Source organism: Toxorhynchites rutilus, chromosome 2 (assembly GCF_029784135.1).
Source record: "Toxorhynchites rutilus septentrionalis strain SRP chromosome 2, ASM2978413v1, whole genome shotgun sequence".
In the NCBI taxonomy this organism is placed as follows: domain Eukaryota; kingdom Metazoa; phylum Arthropoda; class Insecta; order Diptera; family Culicidae; genus Toxorhynchites; species Toxorhynchites rutilus.
Genome location: NC_073745.1, coordinates 336,206,821 through 336,219,967, shown reverse-complemented (window position 1 = coordinate 336,219,967; position 13,147 = coordinate 336,206,821). Strand labels below are relative to the sequence as shown.

The 13,147-nt window shown below is 37.3% G+C and overlaps 1 non-coding gene across 1 annotated transcript; it reads left to right on the top strand.

The window, feature by feature from the left end:
• Window positions 1-10,575: 10,575 nt before the first annotated feature.
• Window positions 10,576-10,647, top strand: Trnag-ucc (transfer RNA glycine (anticodon UCC)). Its single transcript has one exon. It is a non-coding gene; the product is annotated as a tRNA-Gly (tRNA).
• Window positions 10,648-13,147: the final 2,500 nt, after the last annotated feature.

Sequence of the window (13,147 nt, the reverse complement as noted above, 5' to 3'; positions counted from 1 at the left end):
GTTCCACTTCAATTTGATGGAAGCCGCTTGCTAAGTCTAACACGGAAAAATATTGAGCTTTTCCTAATCTGTCAAGGATCTCGCTGATTTCCGGTATAGGGTATCGGTCAGCGGGTGTGACTTCGTTTAGCTTGTGATAGTCAACCACAATCCTATATTTCTTTTTGCCTGAATTGTCGTCTTTTTTGGGTACGACCCAAATCGGAGATGTCCACTGTGATGAGGACTCTTGAATAATCCCGTTGTCTAACATCTTCTGAATCTGTTCAGAAACAATTTCTCGAAGGTGGTATGGGTACTTGTATGTACGCTGATGGATGGGTTTTTCATTAGTCGTGTTTATAGAATGTTTTACCTCATGAGTGAAAGTTAACCTTTCGCTTTCATTGAAAAATATGTCTTTGAATGGCTTCAGGGTTTTAACCAGTAGGCGGATTTCTTCTTTGTTTAAATGATCGGCAGGAAATTTTAGTTTACCTGTACTGCATTTGTCTTCCAACAAGTAAGGATCATTATCGAATGGTTTTAAGTTGTGGTTTCTTTTCTTTCCATTTGCAGACAGAAATACTGTTGCCCTGTTATCCTCGGCTACATATAAGCCAGGATTTACAGTGACATTTGAGTTGATATCTGTTTCATGCTCAATTAAAAATGTGCCATTCGATGTAGTACAAATCTCACCAAGTTTTTCACGACACTCGTGGAAATTTATGTTTGAAGGATAGTACTTTGTGAAAGAGTACTCTCTGTTACCAATTTTTAAAAAATGATGTGTTGTATCAATGATTGCGTTCATGCGCGCTAAATTTTCGTAGCCTATAAGGCCATCGAAAAATGGATGAAATTTAAACACGTGGTATGGCAATTTTTCACTGAAGGATTCTGCAAACAAATTAGCATGTACAACGCTATCTATTACAAATTTACCATTTTTGTTTGTTACAACCGCAGGATTAGATACCTTGCTAGCGGTTTTGACATGTTCCGGATTTATATACGACTTATTGGCCCCTGTGTCGACCAGAAAGTTTAAATAACCTTTCGAAGTCGTAAAACGAATGTATGGTATAAAATTCAAGTTCGAGAGTTTTTCAATCTGACCACGTGAAAATTTAGTTCATTGGATTCCACTGCGATATCTGATTCGTCGTCATCGTCATCGTCATTGTCATCGTCCGAGTCATTGTCCACTATGGCGCTTTGCGCTCCATTTGATTCATTATTATTATGCTCAACCCGCGCTCTGTATTGCTGATATGGTTTCTTATGTTGTTGTTGTTGTTGTTGTTGTTGTTGCTGTTGCGGTGGGGGTTTATTAAAATTTAATTTACTTTGGTGTGCTTGATTTCCGAATGCTTTTGGTTTTACCGTCCCCTTTGCGCGTGTCTCGGCGTTAGCATTAAGCATAACTGCTGAGTGTGCTTCATCGAGTGTAGAAGGTTTAGAATTTCTAATAATGGACGCAAGTGGCTCCCCTATATTGTCCAAATATTTTGAGACTGTTATCATCTCGATAATTTCGTTTGGTGAAAGCGGGTTCATTTGAAGATTAGCCTTTAACTTAGTATTGATTTCTTTAACCTCGTTAAAGAATCTCGAATTGTTTTTGTCACCTTTACGGATATGGAATAAAAGTGAAAGGTTAGTAGTAAAATCTCTTTGGTTACCGAAGTTTTCGACCAAAATTTTCTTAATCCCCTGTAAAGTACTGGGATTCCCGTTGGCACATAGAATGGTGCGTGCCTCACCTTTAATTTTGTTTCTTATTGCTCTGAGATAGAACATGTTTAATGTGTCAGGAGCACCCTTTCGTCCCTTCACTTAAAAGGTATCGTATATTTCGTCAACTTCTTCCAACCACGAGTTTAATTCTCGTTTGTTGCCCGTGAACTCGGACAAATTTTTGATGGGATCTGGCAGGCGATAAAGATCGTCATTCTGCCCCCCGGCGAGCATTGTTTTAAGCTCCTCAACCGTGTTACGGAGCTGCTCAATTTCACTGCACTTTTCGTCTGGCATTGTTTCGGTAGTTAAGTATAATTAAATGTGTGTACTTACACGATTATTTCCAGCATTCGATATGCTGATATGTAGGCCCCGAGGAGGCGGGCAATAGTTGTCGTTCTGCTAGGGGCGATGTCCAAGCGATGCTCCAGAATGATTATTCGGTGCTGCTGCTGGTGATCACTACTAAGCTTTCACTGTCACTTTGTCACTTTTTTTTCTAAAACCTCCTGATGGGTATCCTACCGGCTGCGCCAGTAAGGAAACTCTTCCTGTTTATATACTTTTTAAAAAAGAGTTTTATTAAATTCCTAACCTACTTATTCCCTAGCCGACGTCCAGTGTGAGAAAAGAGAGCGAGCCACATGGCTGTGGCCTTTTTATTATTTCATTCTGCTGGGTATGCATATCGCATACCGCTGACGATGGATGTGCCGCGTGACGTGGTATACCGGCTGGATTTCCTAACGCAGGAAATTTTAGGATTTGTGGGGAAATCAACTTGTGTTTTAAAATTTCAAATGAATTTTTACAGTCATCAGACCATTCGAATTTTACTTTTTTACGTAATAAATTATTCAAAGGATTTGCCAGTTCTGCAAAATAGGATATGAAACGTCTATAATAATTACAGAACGCAACGAATCTTCTAACGTCGTCTGCGTTTTTGGGAGTCGGAAAGTTAAGAATTGCTGAAAATTTCGATTTATCAGGTTTTATTCCTTCATTAGTAATATTGTGACCTAAGTATGTCACATCAGAACAAAAAAAATTACATTTGGCTGGGTTAAGTTTAAGATTTCTTTGTCGAAGCCTTTCAAAAACAATTTGTAAATTTTGCAAATGGTGTTTAATGGAACATCCAATGACAATAATGTCATCGATGTATAAAAATGCGCAATCCGCAGGAAGACCACTTAATGCAATGGTCATCATCCTTTAGAAGCTGTTCGGTGAAATATTCAAACCAAACGGAAGTCTTTTAAATTCGTAATGACCCGATTCGGTGGAGAAGGCTGTAAATTTTTTCGAATTATCATCCATTTCTATTTGATGAAATCCAGACATCAAATCTAGAGTAGAGAAATATTTAGCTCTACCTAGTTGGTCTAAAATATCATCAATTCTAGGGAGAGGAAATTTATCCCCTAGAACTTTTTTATTAAGTTGTCTGAAATCTACGACGAGACGCCATTGTTTATCGTTTGTAGTAGATTTCTTAGGGACAACCAAAATTGGTGAATTGTACTGAGATAAAGAAGGTTGAATGATATCATCCTTCAGCATCTTATCCACTTGTGATTTAATTTCGTCTCGATGGACTTCAGGAAGTCTATAATTTTTAACATAAACCGGTGAGTTGTCTGCAAGACGGATGGTCTGCTTGTAAAAATTATTACATGTCAGGTTATTTGTCTGTAAAGCAAAAATATCGTGATATATTTTACATAATTCTGTTATTTTTGATTTTAAATCTGGTGGTGTTTGTTCTAGCATTAGTTCCGTCACTAATTGTTGGTATCTGTCTTCATCGTTTCGTTTATTAAAGGTATATATTTCATAATTTTCAATGTTGGACAGTTGATTTGAAAAGTTTTGTTTGATTTTGACTATTTTATTTGTAGTGTTGAGAAATTTTAAAATAGGATTGCTTGAATTGAGTATGGAATTCGCGACAAATACTCCAGGCTGTATTTCATTTGATTTTACTAGATATGTATTATTATCATTCGCAATGATTATTCGTCGAAACACTTCACTATGGGGTGGAAGAAAAATGTCTCCATTGATATCATCATGAATTGGAACTTCACAAATTTCAGAGTTATTTCTAACTGTTAGGATCCAAGTGTCATAATCGATTGAACAATGATATTTGCATAAAAAGTCTCTGCCGAGTATTCCATCAGTGGGGATTGGTAAATTCTGGTTAACTATATGAAAATAATGATCGATTTTGTTTTGGTCTGATAAGGTAATACCTGTTAAAACAGTGCCTAAAGTGGGTACTGTATAGTCGCTAATTCCTAAAATTGGACATTGGTCATTAGTGTCTACGGATGTTGTTGGCTTAATCCTGTTTGCCTTGAAAATAGAAATTTCTGCTCCAGAATCCACAAGTAGGGTGCATTCTGTATCAAAAAAATCTAGCTTCAGAACAACAAAGTTACTACAAGTCGGATTAGTTAAAAAATAACGTTTTACTGGCGCTGCTGCACTAATTGAGCTAGCTGCACCGATTGATTTTGTTGCTGATTTTGTTGGTTTGATTCGGAACTCTCGCGTTCGTAGTTTTGTTAATGGTCCAGGTACCATTGCTTTATACTGATTTTATCATATATGCTGGTTCTGCGAGAGGCGTAGAAATGCCAAAACGAACTCTGGGGGAATATATGAAGGTCATTGTCGGTAAATAAATTAAAATAATCACGCGAGCAAACTGCATCCATTCTCAGTGCCACACCTTCAAACACTAGCAGCCGAAACGTTGTTTCGAATTCAAAACAAACGTTTTGAATTGATACGCCTGCATTGAAGGAGCATCTTTCGCTAGTCATTTTATCAGTTTCCTAAACATTTCAACTGATTATGCCGTGTGTGGCTTTGTCAGTGTGCCGAAAAAAAACCAAAAAGGGGAGAAAATAATAAAGTCTTACAGAACAAACATACCAGCAATTGGATCGGCTTAAATGCTACACCCTTAGTATCTACCGCGACCGCCAACTGGTGACCTTGATCGGAATCGACCGCCGCCGCCACCGCCGCTGCTTCGACCGCCACCATAGCCACCGCGTCGATAAATGCGTCTAGTTGTGTTGGTGAACCGTCATAGGCACTAACCAATGCGGTTCCCAATTTAATATCTACCACTGGCATTCTCACTTCAATTTCCGTTCTTGCTTTAATTGCTTTGCTTAGCTTTTGGCAAAAAATTATTCCTAATCCTACTGTTTTAAATTTTCTTGGTTAATTATTGGAGAATGCTAACTTAATATTAAGAATTTCGATTATTTCGGCGTATGCTAGCCGCTTTGCTTTGATGAGGAATTGTAATTCATTCGGAGGGAGATCGTCTTCGTTAAGAGCAAGTAGATTTCCAATATTTTCATATATTTCTTTACAATGCTTTAATTTAGCTTTTACGGTTTCAGTTTTATATTTTCTGCTTGGGGCTTTTTTTAAGTTTGCTAAAATTCTATTGAGCTCTCCTAAACTATTCTGGATATCTATTATATCCTCATTTATACCCATGTAATGTAATGTAATTTATTTACTATTAAATCACTTACAGTATTTTAGATCATTTGGCGGTACTTAATCATCGCTGGGGCTGCTACCGTCGGGACCGCAGTAGGGGCTGATATCGTCGGGACCGCTGTGGGGGCTGATATTGTCGGGACCGCTGTAGGGGCTGCTTCCTTTCTGCTGCGTCGATTTCCACTGTTCCGATTTTTGATCATGTGATCACGTGACACCAACTGAAGGAAACGATAGCTACACTTTGACCTTCTGAAATGCACATCGTTGTTTGCACTGATCGGTTGTTACCGTTGGTCCGTAGTTTGATTTGCGTCGCACTAACTTCACATTAACGTTTGTCTTATTATTGTTTGTTCAAACATTCTGTATAGCAGCAACTGAACGCGCTGCGCTTATTGCTTCGGTGCGCCTGCACCTTTTGTATGCTTTCACAAATTTCAATCCTGCTAGTATTGCCATTAGCACTAGGATGATGCACATAATCGTTTCATTGCTTTCGTGGAACAGCGTATGCTGTTCCAGCAAGTTGAGCACTGTGACCTGTGGGTCACCAGTGTTTTCCACTTTTTTCGAACTAAAAAGTCCCATGTCCGAATTAGTTTTATTTCTTTGTACTACACTTTTTCACTTTTGGTGTTGCGTGTTTTCTGCAGTGTCCGTTCACTTATAGTTTTCACTTAGCCGCAAATGCGGGCACCATCACGGTGTCCATGTAGTAATAATGTCACGTTCTGTAGGGCGATTTTCGGAGTGAAATGACGTGCACTTCTCTAGAGTCGAAACTAGAATGAATTGATTTTATTTTGCATTACTTAGCTGAACTTATTGCTAGAAGGATCTCTCCAAATAAAAAGTAATATGAGGAAATTGGAAAAACGCATGTGTACTTGAATTTGATGACGGTTGATGACTCGTCGTGAAACATCGAACTGTTGTAATTCGAGAACGGTCGTGGCTGAGCCTGGGAAGTTGCGTCGTTGGCGGTTCGAGCATGGGCAATTGAACTTGGGTGTTATTGCCCACGTTCGAGGTCAAGACGATGGAATTTTATTGTTGTTAGCTACATCTGTTTGTAATTATGCAGCTCAAATATTATGCACCACAGTATTAGTTAAAAAAAATAATAAAATTAGTCTACAAAACTTTGAGCGTTGTGCGCGTGCCAAGGATATTAAATTGAAAGATTTTAAAGTGCCGGTCTAGGATTTTTTCGTAAAGGAAATTTTCTCGATTTCTCTGAATGAGGGTATTCATTTCATAGTCAATCCAAAACAGGGCTGGCGGTTGGACTTGTGCTCTAGTGGACCACTTGTCTGCAAGGGCCTCGTCGGGACCGTATCGGCTCTGTGGCAGACATGGCTGAGTATTGGCTTGTCTTTTGACATTGCAATTTTTTGAACTTATATCTGTAAATAAAATCAGTTCGTTTTTTATGTTTGCTAAACAGATTTCGATGTCGAGAAAAAATAAATAAATTATCTTTTAGATAACTCATCTTGCTCAAACCTCTGTAGGGGAAGGAGGCGGGACCATCATCGTCATTTTTTTAAAAAAAAAACAGGCTTGTATCCCTAGGATCGACTCTATGTTCGATAATATGAAATCAAAACTTCTGACTAAATACCAGAGCATGCTTTGAAAGATGGTATGTAGGTTAGGTTTGGTTAGTGTAGTAAATTCAGTTAGCTTAGTTGTAAACTGTTTATACTAGGTTAGGCTTAGATAAAGTGTATAAAACGAAAACTGATTCTACTCAGATGGTAAATCCTTAAATTATAATTCTAATGTAAATAGAAATGTAAATAATTTCTCTAATAACCATTTAACCAAAGATGGAAGAAGAATGTATCACATGTAAAAACAAAGGTTTTTTTCGTATGTACAATTCATAATTACAAGAGAACGCTCGTTATATTTAAGTTGTCTTTATATCGTTGTGTTCGTCACCGTCCACAGAGTGTCGAAGATCTGTTAAAACATTGAAAACAAGGGAATTTAAATAAAGTCTGGTTAGATTAGGGAATTTCGTCACAAATCAGAGAAAACTTGCGATTAGAATTTGTAATGGATGTGACCAAATTGGTCGTTTGCAACAAACACCTGTTTGAGCTAACAATAATACAACAATGAATGTCTTATATTAATTGTCCATGGCTACGACATTGTCTTGTGTTCCGATTAATTCCTGTATTGTACTTGACTGTTGGACCACCTGATATACCAGTTTGCTCAATGAATATATTGTTGGATGATCTGTTCAGATGCTGCCGCAGATATTCCGATTTATTTATTTTATTCCACTCATAATCAACTTTATTGTTTTGATCAATTCAATTATTCTTTACATATTGCTCTTTCATTTTATATCAAATTGTTCTCTCGTTTAGTTTCGTTGTAATTTCAATCCAAATGTTAACGTGGATACAATGGAGTAGAATTCGTGGTTTTAATGTCTGAGAGTTATTTGTGTGTAATAGAAAATGCATACGGCAGCTGATTACATTTCGGTTATGGTTCTGAATTTGTTAAAATTTTATAGAATTTTATTTTCATTGTATAAAATATCTTGGATCTCGAGAACAGTTAATCTCTACACAGTTTTTCGATTTTTTGTATCGATTTTTTTGTATTCTTTTTCCTGAATCTACAAATTTGCAAAATCTTGAAATTCTATCTATTTTTGAGAATTAAATTAAATCTATGTCGTACAACTTTAGCTTTAATTCTTTCCAAGTGTCAAATATTTTTACACCCCTCAATTATAAAAATATTTCAACTAATAGAAATCATAATTGATTAAATCATTAATAATAATTGAAATTATTAATTTAAATGAATAACTTAATTATTTGAGAACAAGAGAAGAGATATATGGAGATGCAAACATTTTTAATAATGAATGACATATTTGAGTAAATTCCTACAAAAGGGTAAATGTGTTTTTAATTCCTGAAAAGCTAATTGATTTTTCAACAATATAGTCGAACATAGACCATTAATTAGATGGCTGACTTTCGAGTTATGATTTTTGATGTCAATGAGTGTGGATACGAAATCTTTCGCTATTAGAATAGGTTATTTTACAGTGATTGAAATTTTGTGAAAATTTACTGTGAGTGAAATTTTGGGTAATCTCCAGCAAAAAATTTGGAAAAAAACGAAGAGGTCCCGAGAAACGACCAGTCTATTTACCGTAAAATTGCTAATAGTACAACTTATACTGGACGCCATTAAATTCGTGCCAAGTTTAACAAAATTATCCTTTCGTAACAGACGGAAGGAGAAACATAAACCCATAGGAAAATACCAATCCTAAAAATCCGAAATTCGGCTTCTGCGGTTGTCCATAATCGAATTCGGTATCTATAAATCACCGCAGGACCTCTCTTCTTCCAATGCATTCGAATCTGAAAAAGCGTAACAATAAATCAGCCCAAGTAAATAAATTTCCCAAGTCAAGGAGAAGAACCAGGAAAAGGCAAAACGAACACTCTCTTAGATCATGGCTGCCCATTTCACTGCTCTACGATCCCACCCATATATCAATCTCGTCACAAGCACGCGTATTTCCACCCGCGAACAGCTTTTTCCCGCCCAACCGCTAGACCGATATGGCCGATAAAAACGCGTCTATGCGCGGCGGATTGAAATCCTCCAGAATTTATCGCGAGAATTGTTTTCTCTCGAGTCGAGTCGCAACTGTTGCTAATCAAGTGCGCGAAAAGGTAAGGCGGCAAAATCGCGGCGGCCATGAGAGTTAATCGATAAATAAATTTGTCTAATTGAAACATGACAGCGTGAGTTTGCGTCACGGCACGTCAGTGGGAGTGGGTCGAAAAAAAATTTTCTCCGCCGAGCGCACCCCTCGGCGATGGGAAATGAGGAAAACATTTTGCGAATGCTTTTCGCCGCCGCCCACCCCCTCGGGCGGGCGATGATGTTCCGAGAAAAGATTCAAGTGAAATCCGACTCGGAAAGGTGTCGGGAATAGGAATGGGGAGGAGATGGTACGGCATCTTGGCGATAGGTTTCGCGGGTTGATTAAATTAGCATAAATTTTAAATTTTCTGCGCAGAACAAACAGTCTATCTTTAGCGAATGGCTTTTTCTCTGTATGTACACTTTTTGGTTGTTTTGGTTCGACTCGGTTTGCGTAAATATGCTTTTTCCGATTTTGCGATCGCGTTTTGTATGCTTCCGAGAATTCCGAGGCAAATGGTTTTAACGTATTTTTGATTAAGTGTTTGGGGTTTAGAGTTTGTTTGTCCGTTGCGGTTGCAGATGTAATTTGTTCGAAGCATAGTTTATTCACATGTAGTTGATGATATTGACAGTTTTCTTCAAGGGGGTTTGTTATCTGAGATTTAAATGTTAGGAAAATGGAGGAAAATAAGCTATAGCTAAACTAAAAAAGTTGCTAATGTTATATGAAAAATCTTAAAACAAAAAATTCCTCAAAGGTACCGTCTGTGTTGAAAATTATCGAGTGATTTTTTATGAGTTAATACGAAATAACCCGTGATGTTTTCAATATCTTCACTAACTCATATATTAAATAAAAAAAAAAATGATCCGCAACCGATTATCTGTTTGGATTCTCATTGGCTCAGTAAACATCGAATGCCCCGCAGGCACTTTTGCACAACTGTTTAATGGTCATGATTATTGTAATCGTTTGTGGAATCATTCATTGAGGCTATGTATAAAGTGTTGAAGGTAGATTATAGAAAGAATACAGTATTTGAAAGTCTTTATTGGAAGTATCATGCATCTTTATTCATCTTTCCGTCCAGCTGACCGATGATTTATAATAATTGCTAGAACATCCAACCGGGTGTTCCACATTTCGAAAATAAGCGCAAATCTTCCCACTTTTACACGGTGGCAGTTTATTTAATTTCTCTCCTCCTGAGTGCAAGTCGAGCGCAAAATTCACTATCCTAGCAATTGCCAACAATTTGTGGGGCGGGAGATTTTGCTTTTGCCTCGATTTGCTGCCTCAATTTGTTTGTGAAAACCACTCTCAATGCTATGCGTCTGCGATGATGATCAAGCCAACATATTTGCCAAAACGTTCGGAAGGAGAACTCGTACAAAGAGAGCAGAGTCGAAAAATGGAATCAGCAATGGGGCTGCTAAATATGCGGCGAGATTTACTCGATTCGGCTGAGCGCCCCGCGCTGTCTGCCGGCAAATTTATGGCATCAAATTATACGGCTGATTTAATAAAAATGTAAAAATGCGCTGATTTCTGTCGTGGCTTTCGAGGGTTTTTCTTTCTTTCTGGAGGCTTGCTATTGTTTATCAGCGGCGTCGGTGGTGTAATGGTCAGCATAGTTGCCTTCCAAGCAGTTGATCCGGGTTCGATTCCCGGCCGACGCAGGATGTCTTTTTATTGTTTGTAACATGGGCTTCGGTATGGTACAGTGATTGATTCGAAGCGTTTGAATTTAGTAGAAGGCTGTTTTTTTTTGCTTATTTTACAACAAAAAATAACAAAACAAAAATTCAAAGATTCGGTATTTATTTTGAATTTTCGATGTATCATCCTTTTGCGTGAACTACATCCCCAGGCGATTTAAAGAGAAATCACAAACTATCCAACCGGAAGCTTTTCATATTCCCGGCGAATTTGTTGATTCAGGGTCTTGACATCTTGATACTGTTTTTACCCTCAGATCAGATCAGAAGAACAATTGTAGGGTGATAATAACGCATCGAATGTCGTGTTCATCCATTCTTCAATAATACGCAATTTGATAAAACAAAGAGAATTGAATTAGATATTCAATTAAATAAAATTATCAATGAACACTGGCAACGAATGAAATCAGTCATTCTTCCACTGATAATGTGATGAAAAGAGCAGTAATCCCTGATAAGAGAGAGTTTGACTTCGATTTAACCGGAGTAAGTAATGATTACTGTAAGTACAGTGGGCATCTTGTTATCACAGACCTCAATAGCCGTGATCGTCTAGTGGTTAGGACCCTACGTTGTGGCCGTAGTAACCCAGGTTCGAATCCTGGTCACGGCAATGTTACAATAACCGGTAACATTGTCACGGAGAGGGCGATAGTTTTTTTTTGGCTTGTTCATAATGGATAGTCATCTGTAGTCAATCGGAGATAGCAGGTTATTTCCCTTTTTTTTTGTTTTATGTAAACCATTGGGAATTTGAAATTATGTTTCACGTAGACAATCAAACTAGATAGTATAATCAATATTATTTTAAATTGTTGAAAATGCAGTCTTAATCAGATACAAGACTGTTTCCATTTACACATTCGTCGCCCCGTTACTCAGATATTGGTGACACTTTCCTCGTTGAAATCGAATAGAATTTTCAAAAGGAATTTGACCGAAGAGACACCCAAATATAAATATAGGTTATATAGAAAAATCATAAAATCAGGACAATAAAAATATAATGTTTATACTATACTTTTTATTAATTTATATTACTGATAATTTGTTCTACTGTTTCTTAGGAAATCCATGTTATATGACATTGACATGTGTTATCGTTGTCAGTACTACTTCAAATTTAAAAAAAGCTTACCTTCATTTAATAATTTATCAACAAGTACAACCCCGCAAGATACTCAGCCGGATCACGTTGGGAGACGAACGTGTTAAATTTATTGAGCAACGCAATACGGATTAATAGTGCAAATCGAAGAAAATGCTATTTTTTCAAAAGCTTCAAAACCTCATATTCTCGAAATAATGTTTTCAAATTAATTTTTGAAATCACATTTTAAAATCAATTTTTGAAATAAATTTTTTGTTTTTAATAAACAATGTTTGAAGCTAGCGGCCCAAGTTTACCGCAAGATCATTGGAACAGCTTTGCTATTGCACTCAAACAGTCTCTCGCATTTTTTTTCTTTTATCCAATGTTTCTTTTTTAGTCCAAATGTCTGTATGTCTTAAACCTCTACTCTTTCTCTGCGATCAATTGTTGCTCTTTCAATTTTGACTTCGACTTTCAACTATCTACTCTTCATTTCCTACTATCTACTCTATACTTTGTTCTCTCTTCTCTCTACTCTCTGCTCTTTATTTTAAACTCTCTACTTTTCACTCTCTGCTTTCTTCTCTCTACTCTCTACTCTTCACTTTCTTTCTACTCGCTCTACTCTCTACTCTCTACTCTCTCTTCTCTCTACTCTCTATTCTCTACTCTCTACTCGCTACTACAAAAAAAAACGCACATGCACGCACAAACGAACACATACACACACGCAGAAGCGCACAGCCTCACACACAAAAAAAAATGCGTCGCATCTGCTGACTGCTGACTCTCTCACACTGTTTTTGTTTACATCACCCAACCAACTAACCAAAACATACACTCCCGTACACGCACACGCACACGTACACGCACACATACAGGCACACGCACACACAAACACATACACGCACATAGACGCGCAAACGAACACACGCAGACGCGCACACTCTCTCACACAAAAATCACATCGCAGCTGCTCACTGCTCACTCTCTCACTCTATTTGTGTTTACGTCAAGAATACGACCATTTACGACCGTTTACGACTGTTCACGACGACCGCGCTTTATTTTTCAGTGATTTTATTTACAGTAAGATTAATTTTGGAATCCAACAATTTCCAATTTTCCAATTACAATTTCCAATTCCAATCTAAAGTTTTTAAAACAAAATAATAGAAAAAAATTTTGAACAAATTTGTTAAACAAATTTTTAAAACAATTTTTTCGAAACAAACTTTTGAAAAAGGAAGTCTTCGTAGCCTCAATGGCTTCGCGTTCGCTTACTAAGCGATCAACCGTGAGTGCAAAACTCAGTACCCTCATTTGACCATCTTTGTGTGGTTATAGAATAACGTCCATCATGCA